An 8,058-nucleotide genomic window follows, 5' to 3' on the forward strand; every position below is an offset into this window, starting at 1 on the left:
GGTCATGCTATACTCCAGATGAAATTACACCTCTAGTTCTTCACATAGCAATTTTTTAATTCCTTCAATCTAGAAATGATGAATTTCGCTTATTGCTCCTTTAAATCGCTATACATTCTGACAGCCATCAATGATAGCTTACTGTTTGGTCAGTAACATGGGTCTCACAGTCTCACCATTCAAACAGAAGATACATTTGTGGAGTTGTCTCTCCTGATTGATTCAAGTGGGAACGGGATGTTAGAAATGTAGAAAACACATATTAAATTGATTTAAATAACTCATTCACATTTTTAAGAAACATCTTGAGCTTAAATCTGCTAACTGCCAGCTAATTTAGCTAAATGTGTTATATTTCTAATCTTTTGTATGTTTCAAAGGCATCTGGGTATTGTGAACATAACAGAGCACAGTCTGAACTAGAATTGTAATTTCTAACATTTACAAGCAATATTTATGTGCAGTCTTTATTTACCTAAACACTATGAGCAGTCAGAAGCAGGTGTACATTTTATTAGTAACTATGAGAAGATCGGAGCTACTAACATATAGATAGATGATACTTGCCTAAACTGAACCTCCGTAATTTTACATTACGTATGTAACAGCATTTATGGGATGCTAATTCAAAGGATATCATACACACCATTGTATGATGATATGTTGCATGTTAACAGCTTGTTTCCTCTGCCCTCAAGTGGCCAAATAAATCTGTTGATCCAGGTTTAAACAAAGTGGTCCTTGAAAATCTTAGGGGCTATCACTCTGTGAGACACAAATGACAGGTGTAGCTTTAATTGCACTTTATCTATTAAGAGCAGTGTGGCAGTTCCACCAGGGTGAAGGGGAACACCAGGAGACAGGCATGTAGAGGACAGAGTCAGGCAGATGTAGATGTAACCCTTCACTAAAACAGAATTTCCAACTCCTGCACGCTCCTCTGTGGATTCTCAACCGCCACCAGCACACGCACTAATCCACACAAACACATGTATTCACCTGTACATGAGCACACAATGTCCCCAATGCATCAAAGTGTGTTACCTTCAGTCAGGAAGGCACATGAAAGAGGAAGTGCATTCTTTCTGTTCATCTTCTGTGTAGCCCTGAGTGACGTGATTTGTGTCTCGGCCCCTTTAATCTGATTCCAGCTGAAAAACACCACTGGGCCCTGCAGGTATACTGTAGCTTTTCCAGGAGGGAGACACAGACAGACATACAGTTAATATTTCATGTCTGGAGAGACTTTCAGCTCAGGAAGAGCTTGGGACCACATGAAACGCTGTTTGATGGTTAAACCAAGTAGTGAGAAATCAGCTGGAGGAAACCTCCGGGATGAAAGGGACCAAAAGCACTTCGTCCCTTCTTTCTCTTGGAAGTCATTCATCTGAGAGAATCGGAGATCGTTTTGGACCACAGAAAAAGCAAAGCATAAATCTGTAGCCAGTCCCTGTGATTCTGTGCAGTCAAGCATCCGTGACAATGTGCCTGCTTACATACTCAACAAACATATTGAGGATGCACTTTGTGTTTTATATAAAACTTATCAAACAGAGCTGAATCCTACCTGCTGCATGGGACCAAAAGGTCTGGATGTTAGCATCGTGCTTAAAAGAGCTAGAAATTTGAGGCTCAGATTAATTCTAAAAAGTTAGGACTTGAAGCTGGATTGGGACTTGGTAGCTCTGAGACCTGACTTACCTGAGCCTTGATTCCCTATAAAGACTCACAGCAAAAGCATCAAGTCTCATGTTTTGACCAAATAAAATCTCGTAACAAGGCCAGTCTAAACTGCGTGGATACACAGCTTGAATATTGAACTATTATCACTATACTGTAGTGAAAGGACTTGGCTGTTATAAACACTGCTTTGAAAAAGATATGCAAATATTTCATGGGCGCAACCCACATACTCAGCTCTGCTGCTCATCCCACAAATGCATTTCCTTACAAATGTGGCATCATTTAAAATGGAAATAAACAGGCTTTCCAATGGTATAAGATTTGTTGCCAAGAAGCAGTGTTATAACAAAGAAATGATCTACCAAATACAAATTTCCTTACTTTTTGTGCTTAGTTTATATAGCCAAGAAGCTGTGACAGTGTTGTGTCATTAAGACTAGTCCATACCCAATGAGTGCACAGTTGCCCACGTACAGTTTCACATGGTGTGTGTTTGGGATACAGGTCATAGGAAATTGCAGATTAAATAGTCAACTGAACCCATTAAGAAGAGCAATGTATTCAGACAGAGTTTCTGTGAATTTGATAGTACGATTGCAGCCACAGCGATCTGTCACATTTTAGCCATTTTTCTGTTGTTATAGCGCCACCCAGTTGTCAATTTGACTTAAATTCCTCCAGTCACCTTGAGGCGTCCTGTTCTACATATCTACCAAGTTTAGTAAAAATCAATATGGCAGTTAGGCCTAGATAAGAACTTAGCTCTCTAGCGCCCCCATTTTGTTTGATGGGGTCAATAATGGAGGGGTCCCCTCAGATTATGTGTGGTCATATGCCTACAAAGTTGCGTGGTGATCGGTGAAACCCTTGAGATGTTATACACCTTTATGTGATGAGCCACGCCCTCCGCAATATTCATTGCCTTATAGAAGCTCAGTTTTAGTAAGTTTTCCAACTTTTGCCAAGAGGGAACTTTAGATATTGGTCCCTAGATTATGTTCACCGAGTTTCATGCAGATCGGTCAAACTTCCTAGGAAGAGATCGATTTTAAGTGTTTTTCAAAAAATTCAAAATGGCGGAAAATCTATATAACCAGAAGTTATGGGTTCTTGAGGCAAATTTGTTCCTCATGAGGAGAGGCATTTCAATCGGTTGCTATAGTGCCCCCCTTTGGCCAATTGATGTAATATTGCTTCATTCGCACCTCCCATGACCCTCCACCACTGTGCCAAATTTCATATGGATTGACCAAGTCAGTGAGGAGAAAAACGTGGAACAGACACCCACACACACACCCACAGACAGAGTTTTCGTCATTATATAGTAAGCAAGATGTGGGTAACAAGTGAGAGTTTTGGCTTAGTGCAGTAATATTTTGGTTTGTTGTGGTTAATCTTTACTTTTTGTGTGTTTTCCCTGCTACAGGCGATCTGGTTCCCTTTTGGAGCTCGTTTTTCATTGGTGGTCCTATTTTCCCATTTTTTTTGCTGTAAATAAACTTCCTTTAAACTGGCTATTTGTTTGGCTTGCCTTTTTCTTTTTTGAAAGATCCCTCTGTTTCATTGTGTTACTCCCCACATCCCCTAAACCTCTGGTGGGGACGTAACAATGAACAAAATAATCATAAATATTACCAGCAGCTACAAATAAAAGTAACAATGACAGAGAAATGCATACGTAATTTCACTTTCATGAAGATATGTTTGAATCTACACTGTATGCACTTTTTACTTACATTGCAAAGTAACAACAGTAGTTTTTCAGGTTAACCTCCATCTCTAGTGAGCTCAGTGAACAAGCATCTTGTTTTATATCAACATATATGAACAATAGGGTCAGCATTCAGGGCATAATGAGAAATTATGGTATTATTAGAAAGTGCTATGTCCCGATTGCGTGCATACTACATGCAACATTATGTACTTTTTAAGGGCAGTTGCAGCACCTTCTGAAAGGAAAAAGAAAAAATTTGCAATTAGGAACGCGCCTGTGGTGCTTTTGTTACCTTAGAGTGAGTTCTTCATATCTACATAGAGAGCGGGTCCTCATCTACTGAGATCACCATGTTGCATCACCATGTTTCTACAGTAGCCCAGAACGAGCAAATGTAGCACTGAGTTTAAATAGAGCTATTTGCATTTTTGTGTCGACCACCGTAGTTATCAGCTCCTCTGCAACGAGAGCTTTGAAAAAAAAGCAGTTTTTTTGCCGTGAAACTGCTTTCTTCACTGTTTGCAGGGGTTTAAAACACTGAGTCTGTTTGTTTTGGAGAGGAGGAGAACTCTGAGGATAATTCAGCTCCTGGTAAAAACCCTTTGAATGTCTGGATTTTAAGTTAGCACTGAGAAAAAGGTAAGCACACATTAGTAGGTGCCAATTAGCCGTCCATCTACGACATGCCAAATAGTGTTGGAGAAACACTGATTTTTGCTTTATTCAGTGTTTTTGAATGCTGCTTACTGCTTTTGTTTTGGAGAGGTATTTTGTCTCCAGGTGAAAACCTCCTCAACAGTCAAGAGAAGTTTCATCTTTTTGTCATCTGCAATCCTAGCTAACCAATGTCAGCTTGCTCGCTGTATAACCACATTCAGAGTCTTTGCCTATTTTCTAGAGGTAATCGAGGACATTCTGGAGGAATGTAAGAAGTCACAGACTGATGCAGAAATGAATAATTAATCCACAAAGAAAGTGAATTGCAAGATGGATTATAAAATACCTTGTGTAATTCTTTAAGCTGTCCTCTGTGTCTCCACATTGTTGTTGTGTGTCTTAAAAGAGCTGAGAAAATTCCTCACCCTGCTGTAGACGTCTCAGTAAACTCTCGCTGTCTATCTCTGGAGCTCGTCGACTGCAATCAAAAGAGAACTTAACACTTTGCTCCTCTCTTTACAGAGTGCCGCGTGACCCTCACCTCCATTTCCCTCGCCGTCCTTTGTTGGCTTTTCTGCAAATCTGCTGAGAGAAGCGTCTCAAGGGCAGACACATGTCTGGACATGTTCTCATTTGTCCTGGTCAGAGCTTCAAGACTTGCTTGATTGATTTCTTAAGCATTTCTTTGATTCTTGTTCCATGCTATTTCAGACTTTATTCCTTTATGATGTACTGGAATAATAGAGAGGAGAGATGTCACACTGCTCCCCATGTTGAAGACAATAATGGTCGAGTGCTGCACTGATTTCTACAAGTTCTCCCTTATGTTCTCTTTCTTGTTTTACTATCTAATGCATGGGCCTGCATAGGAGGGCTTCATTGCCACTCAAAATATATTTTTTATTTATGAAAGCATACTTTATGTTTCTGTCTCTTTTCTTGCAATCTACATAATGTAGCTAAGAAGTGAACATTAAGTATGTAATCATTAAGTTTACTGAATTATTTTGCATTGTTAACCATCTCAATTTGGCTAATTGCTGCATGTTTTTCCTTGAGTAGAAAATACATGACCCTCCCTCCACCATAAGTTAGTTATTAGATTTTTAAAACTTACCCTTGGATGTTTGAAAGTTAAAAATTGAAAAAAATCTAGGAGTTGAAAAAAGCCTTGCTTTTTCACTTGTCATGCAGGCTGGTTAGTTCAGGCAAATGGTTTATTTTTGGCAAAATTTTAAATGCGACATAGAATAAGTGATTTTGATGAAATATCACTATTTAAAGCTCAGATTTTCTTTTATGATGGAAGCATTCATCGCACAAAATGTGTCCAAGGACTTAGAAATTTGAAGATTGAATGATAATTTCTGTTTTTACACTTTCTGTCTATGATAAAGGGAATAATTTTGGCAATTTTTAGAGAAAACAAATTTTCTTTCAAATTTGGCAGTAATATCAATAAAAGATACAACCATTTTAATTTATATGCCCCTTCTCTAAGCCAAAATAAAAAACTTAAGGTTCTCCACAGTGTTAAAAAAAATTATTTGCACGATTTCCTCTCATACATAATGAACAGTCCATTATGAAAAACCTATGTTTGCATTTTTATCTCCAAAAGCCAAAAACTAAAAATCAAACCTGTGATTCTACTTGCATAAAGTATTAAAGGATTATATTCCATTCTACAATAGGTTACAGGGATCAGGGCCATAGCCTTGTAGAACACAATAATGGAAATAATCAGCCACAAAAGTCAGAAAAAAAAAATCACATTTCTCAACACCATGATACCCAGGAAAAAGACAGGACAATTATAAAGCTGAGAAAAACATTTATACTTTGGAGTGTGAAGATAAAAGGAGGTCAGAGTTGATGGTGAGCCAAAACAAGCCAGCTTTCTTCAAAAAGATCGAGGGAAAGAATAGAGGAGACAGAAAGGCTGCTGAGAGAACTGTGGCAGTGCTGTCAGAGGACGACAGCAGGATCGTTGCCCTCTGTCAGAGTCTTCAGGCTCTGAATAACGAAAAGCAAAGATGTTCACCCAAGTTTCAACTGCTCAGGGCCTCTGAAACTCAGAGTGAAAGGGGAGATGGAAGACAAGATGGAGGGATTGCAGATGGGAAAACTGTTGAGCAAAAAGAGAACAGCAGAGGAAAAACTGTCAGACCGGTGAGGTAAAATCCTGTGGTGTTAATAAAACTGCTTAATCTTCAGCTTTGTCTGATTAGTGAATAATGCTGAAATGTTAATATCTAGTGATGGTGGTTGTAGTAAGCAGGTAGGGACGGAGATAAAAAACTAACATACTTTCAAAGGGCAAGAAGTTTTTGATCAAGAATACAATATGGCCATATGCTTTTGTCTACCTCTGTCTGGAAATAATCATACATTGTTTCAAAAGTACTACACATTTTGGGTGGTTACTCTGCCTCTGTTTTTAGTAAGTGCTTTTCCATCCTCCTGTTTAATGCACATTTTCAATTTGCACTCAGACTGTAACCTTCAACCCTCAAATTAATACATAAAATAAAAAGGACTAAAAGTAGTCAAGTTGCAGTTTATATCCATGTCATCCAACAGTTGACAATGCTGCAAATATGGATGTTGCTGCAAAGAAGCTATATAGTCTGAAATGTGGACACCTCACACTCATCTTCCCCCCAGCAGCACAGATCTATACAATCAGCACAGTTTCAAGGTGGACACCCAAGATTAGTGTCACCAATTCAGTATCTGACCAAATGTCTCCCCTTCTGCTCCTGAGATTTGATGTTGAAGAATGACCAGAAAAGTGTTGCATTATGATGTGAACATGACCTTTGACCTTTATTAAATGTCACCACTTTGTCACCACTGATAGGAGTGTCACCACTCCTATCATTTTATCCTATTAAACATTTGTATGAAATACACAGTGACCTTTGACCACCAAAATCAATCTAGAAATCCATCGGTAAAACAACCTTTGACCACCAAAATCAATCTAGAAATCCATCGGTAAAACAAAAAAAAAAAAAAAAAAAAAAATAAATTTTTCTTCCTTTACCTCTGGAGGCACAGCCCGGAGTTTTTCGACTAACGGAAGTGCAGGGGCCTCAGCGATCGCTCACGCCCTTAACTTCCGGCGGTGCCCCCAGGGAATCGCCGTGTTGTTTACAAATACTTCGGGTAGAAAACCAGCAGAGTTTAGCTATATATCACATTTTTCACGTCACTATGTCACCGTGTAGACTAATCTGATGTTTGTTAAGTCTACGTATAAACACAATGATTGAACAAACATTACTATTTGTGTGCACGTTTTTTTTTTCTGTTTTTTTTTTTAAGATATTTTTTCTGGCATTTTCAAGCCTTTAATCAATAGGACAGATGAGTGTGAAGGGGGGAGAGAGAGGGAGTGACATGCAGCAAAGGGCCACAGGCTGGAATCGAACCCGGGCCGCTGCGGTGACAGCCTTGTACATGGGGCGCCTGCTCTACCACTAAGCCACCGACGCCCCTTGTGTGCACGTTTTGTAATAATAACATGGTTATCGTAGATTAGCTGGGCTAACCGTTAGCTGTTAACGTTAGCCGTTAGCGGTGTCTGTAATAATCATAGACTGTATAAAAATAAGGTATTAACTCAATAAACAGTCCGCGAATAAAATATTTTTTCCAGCGGATATCTTAGTTACAACATGATTGAGCTAGCAAAGCAGTTTTGTGTTGCTATGTGTGGTATTTATTCAGTTATGGGAAATCACGATGTCTAGAAAGCAGCAGTGGCTGCAGCTGACAGGGACAGTTAGCAAAGCTAACATCAGAACGTCATCTGTTAAAAGCCTCCCGTTGTCGGATACGACATGAAACTACTCCAGTTAGCTCAATCATGTTGTAACTCAGACATCCGCTGGAAAAAATTCACGTTGACGAGATGGCGTTTTGGGTGGACCGGTTGCTATGGACGCGGAGCTTGCTGTTTCTGTAGGTACACATTTCCTGGGGACACCTGCACGTCT

General features: G+C 39.3%; 1 long non-coding RNA gene across 1 annotated transcript in view; it reads right to left on the reverse strand.

The window, feature by feature from the left end:
• The window catches only part of LOC126389768 (uncharacterized), a 44,326-nt gene extending 39,726 nt beyond the window's left edge, over positions 1-4,600 (reverse strand). Inside the window, exon 1 of the long non-coding RNA XR_007569897.1 lies at positions 4,401-4,600. This is a non-coding gene — a long non-coding RNA (uncharacterized LOC126389768). The remainder of the gene's footprint in view (positions 1-4,400) is intronic.
• Positions 4,601-8,058: the final 3,458 nt, after the last annotated feature.

This window comes from Epinephelus moara, chromosome 5, assembly GCF_006386435.1.
Source record: "Epinephelus moara isolate mb chromosome 5, YSFRI_EMoa_1.0, whole genome shotgun sequence".
Classification (NCBI taxonomy): domain Eukaryota; kingdom Metazoa; phylum Chordata; class Actinopteri; order Perciformes; family Serranidae; genus Epinephelus; species Epinephelus moara.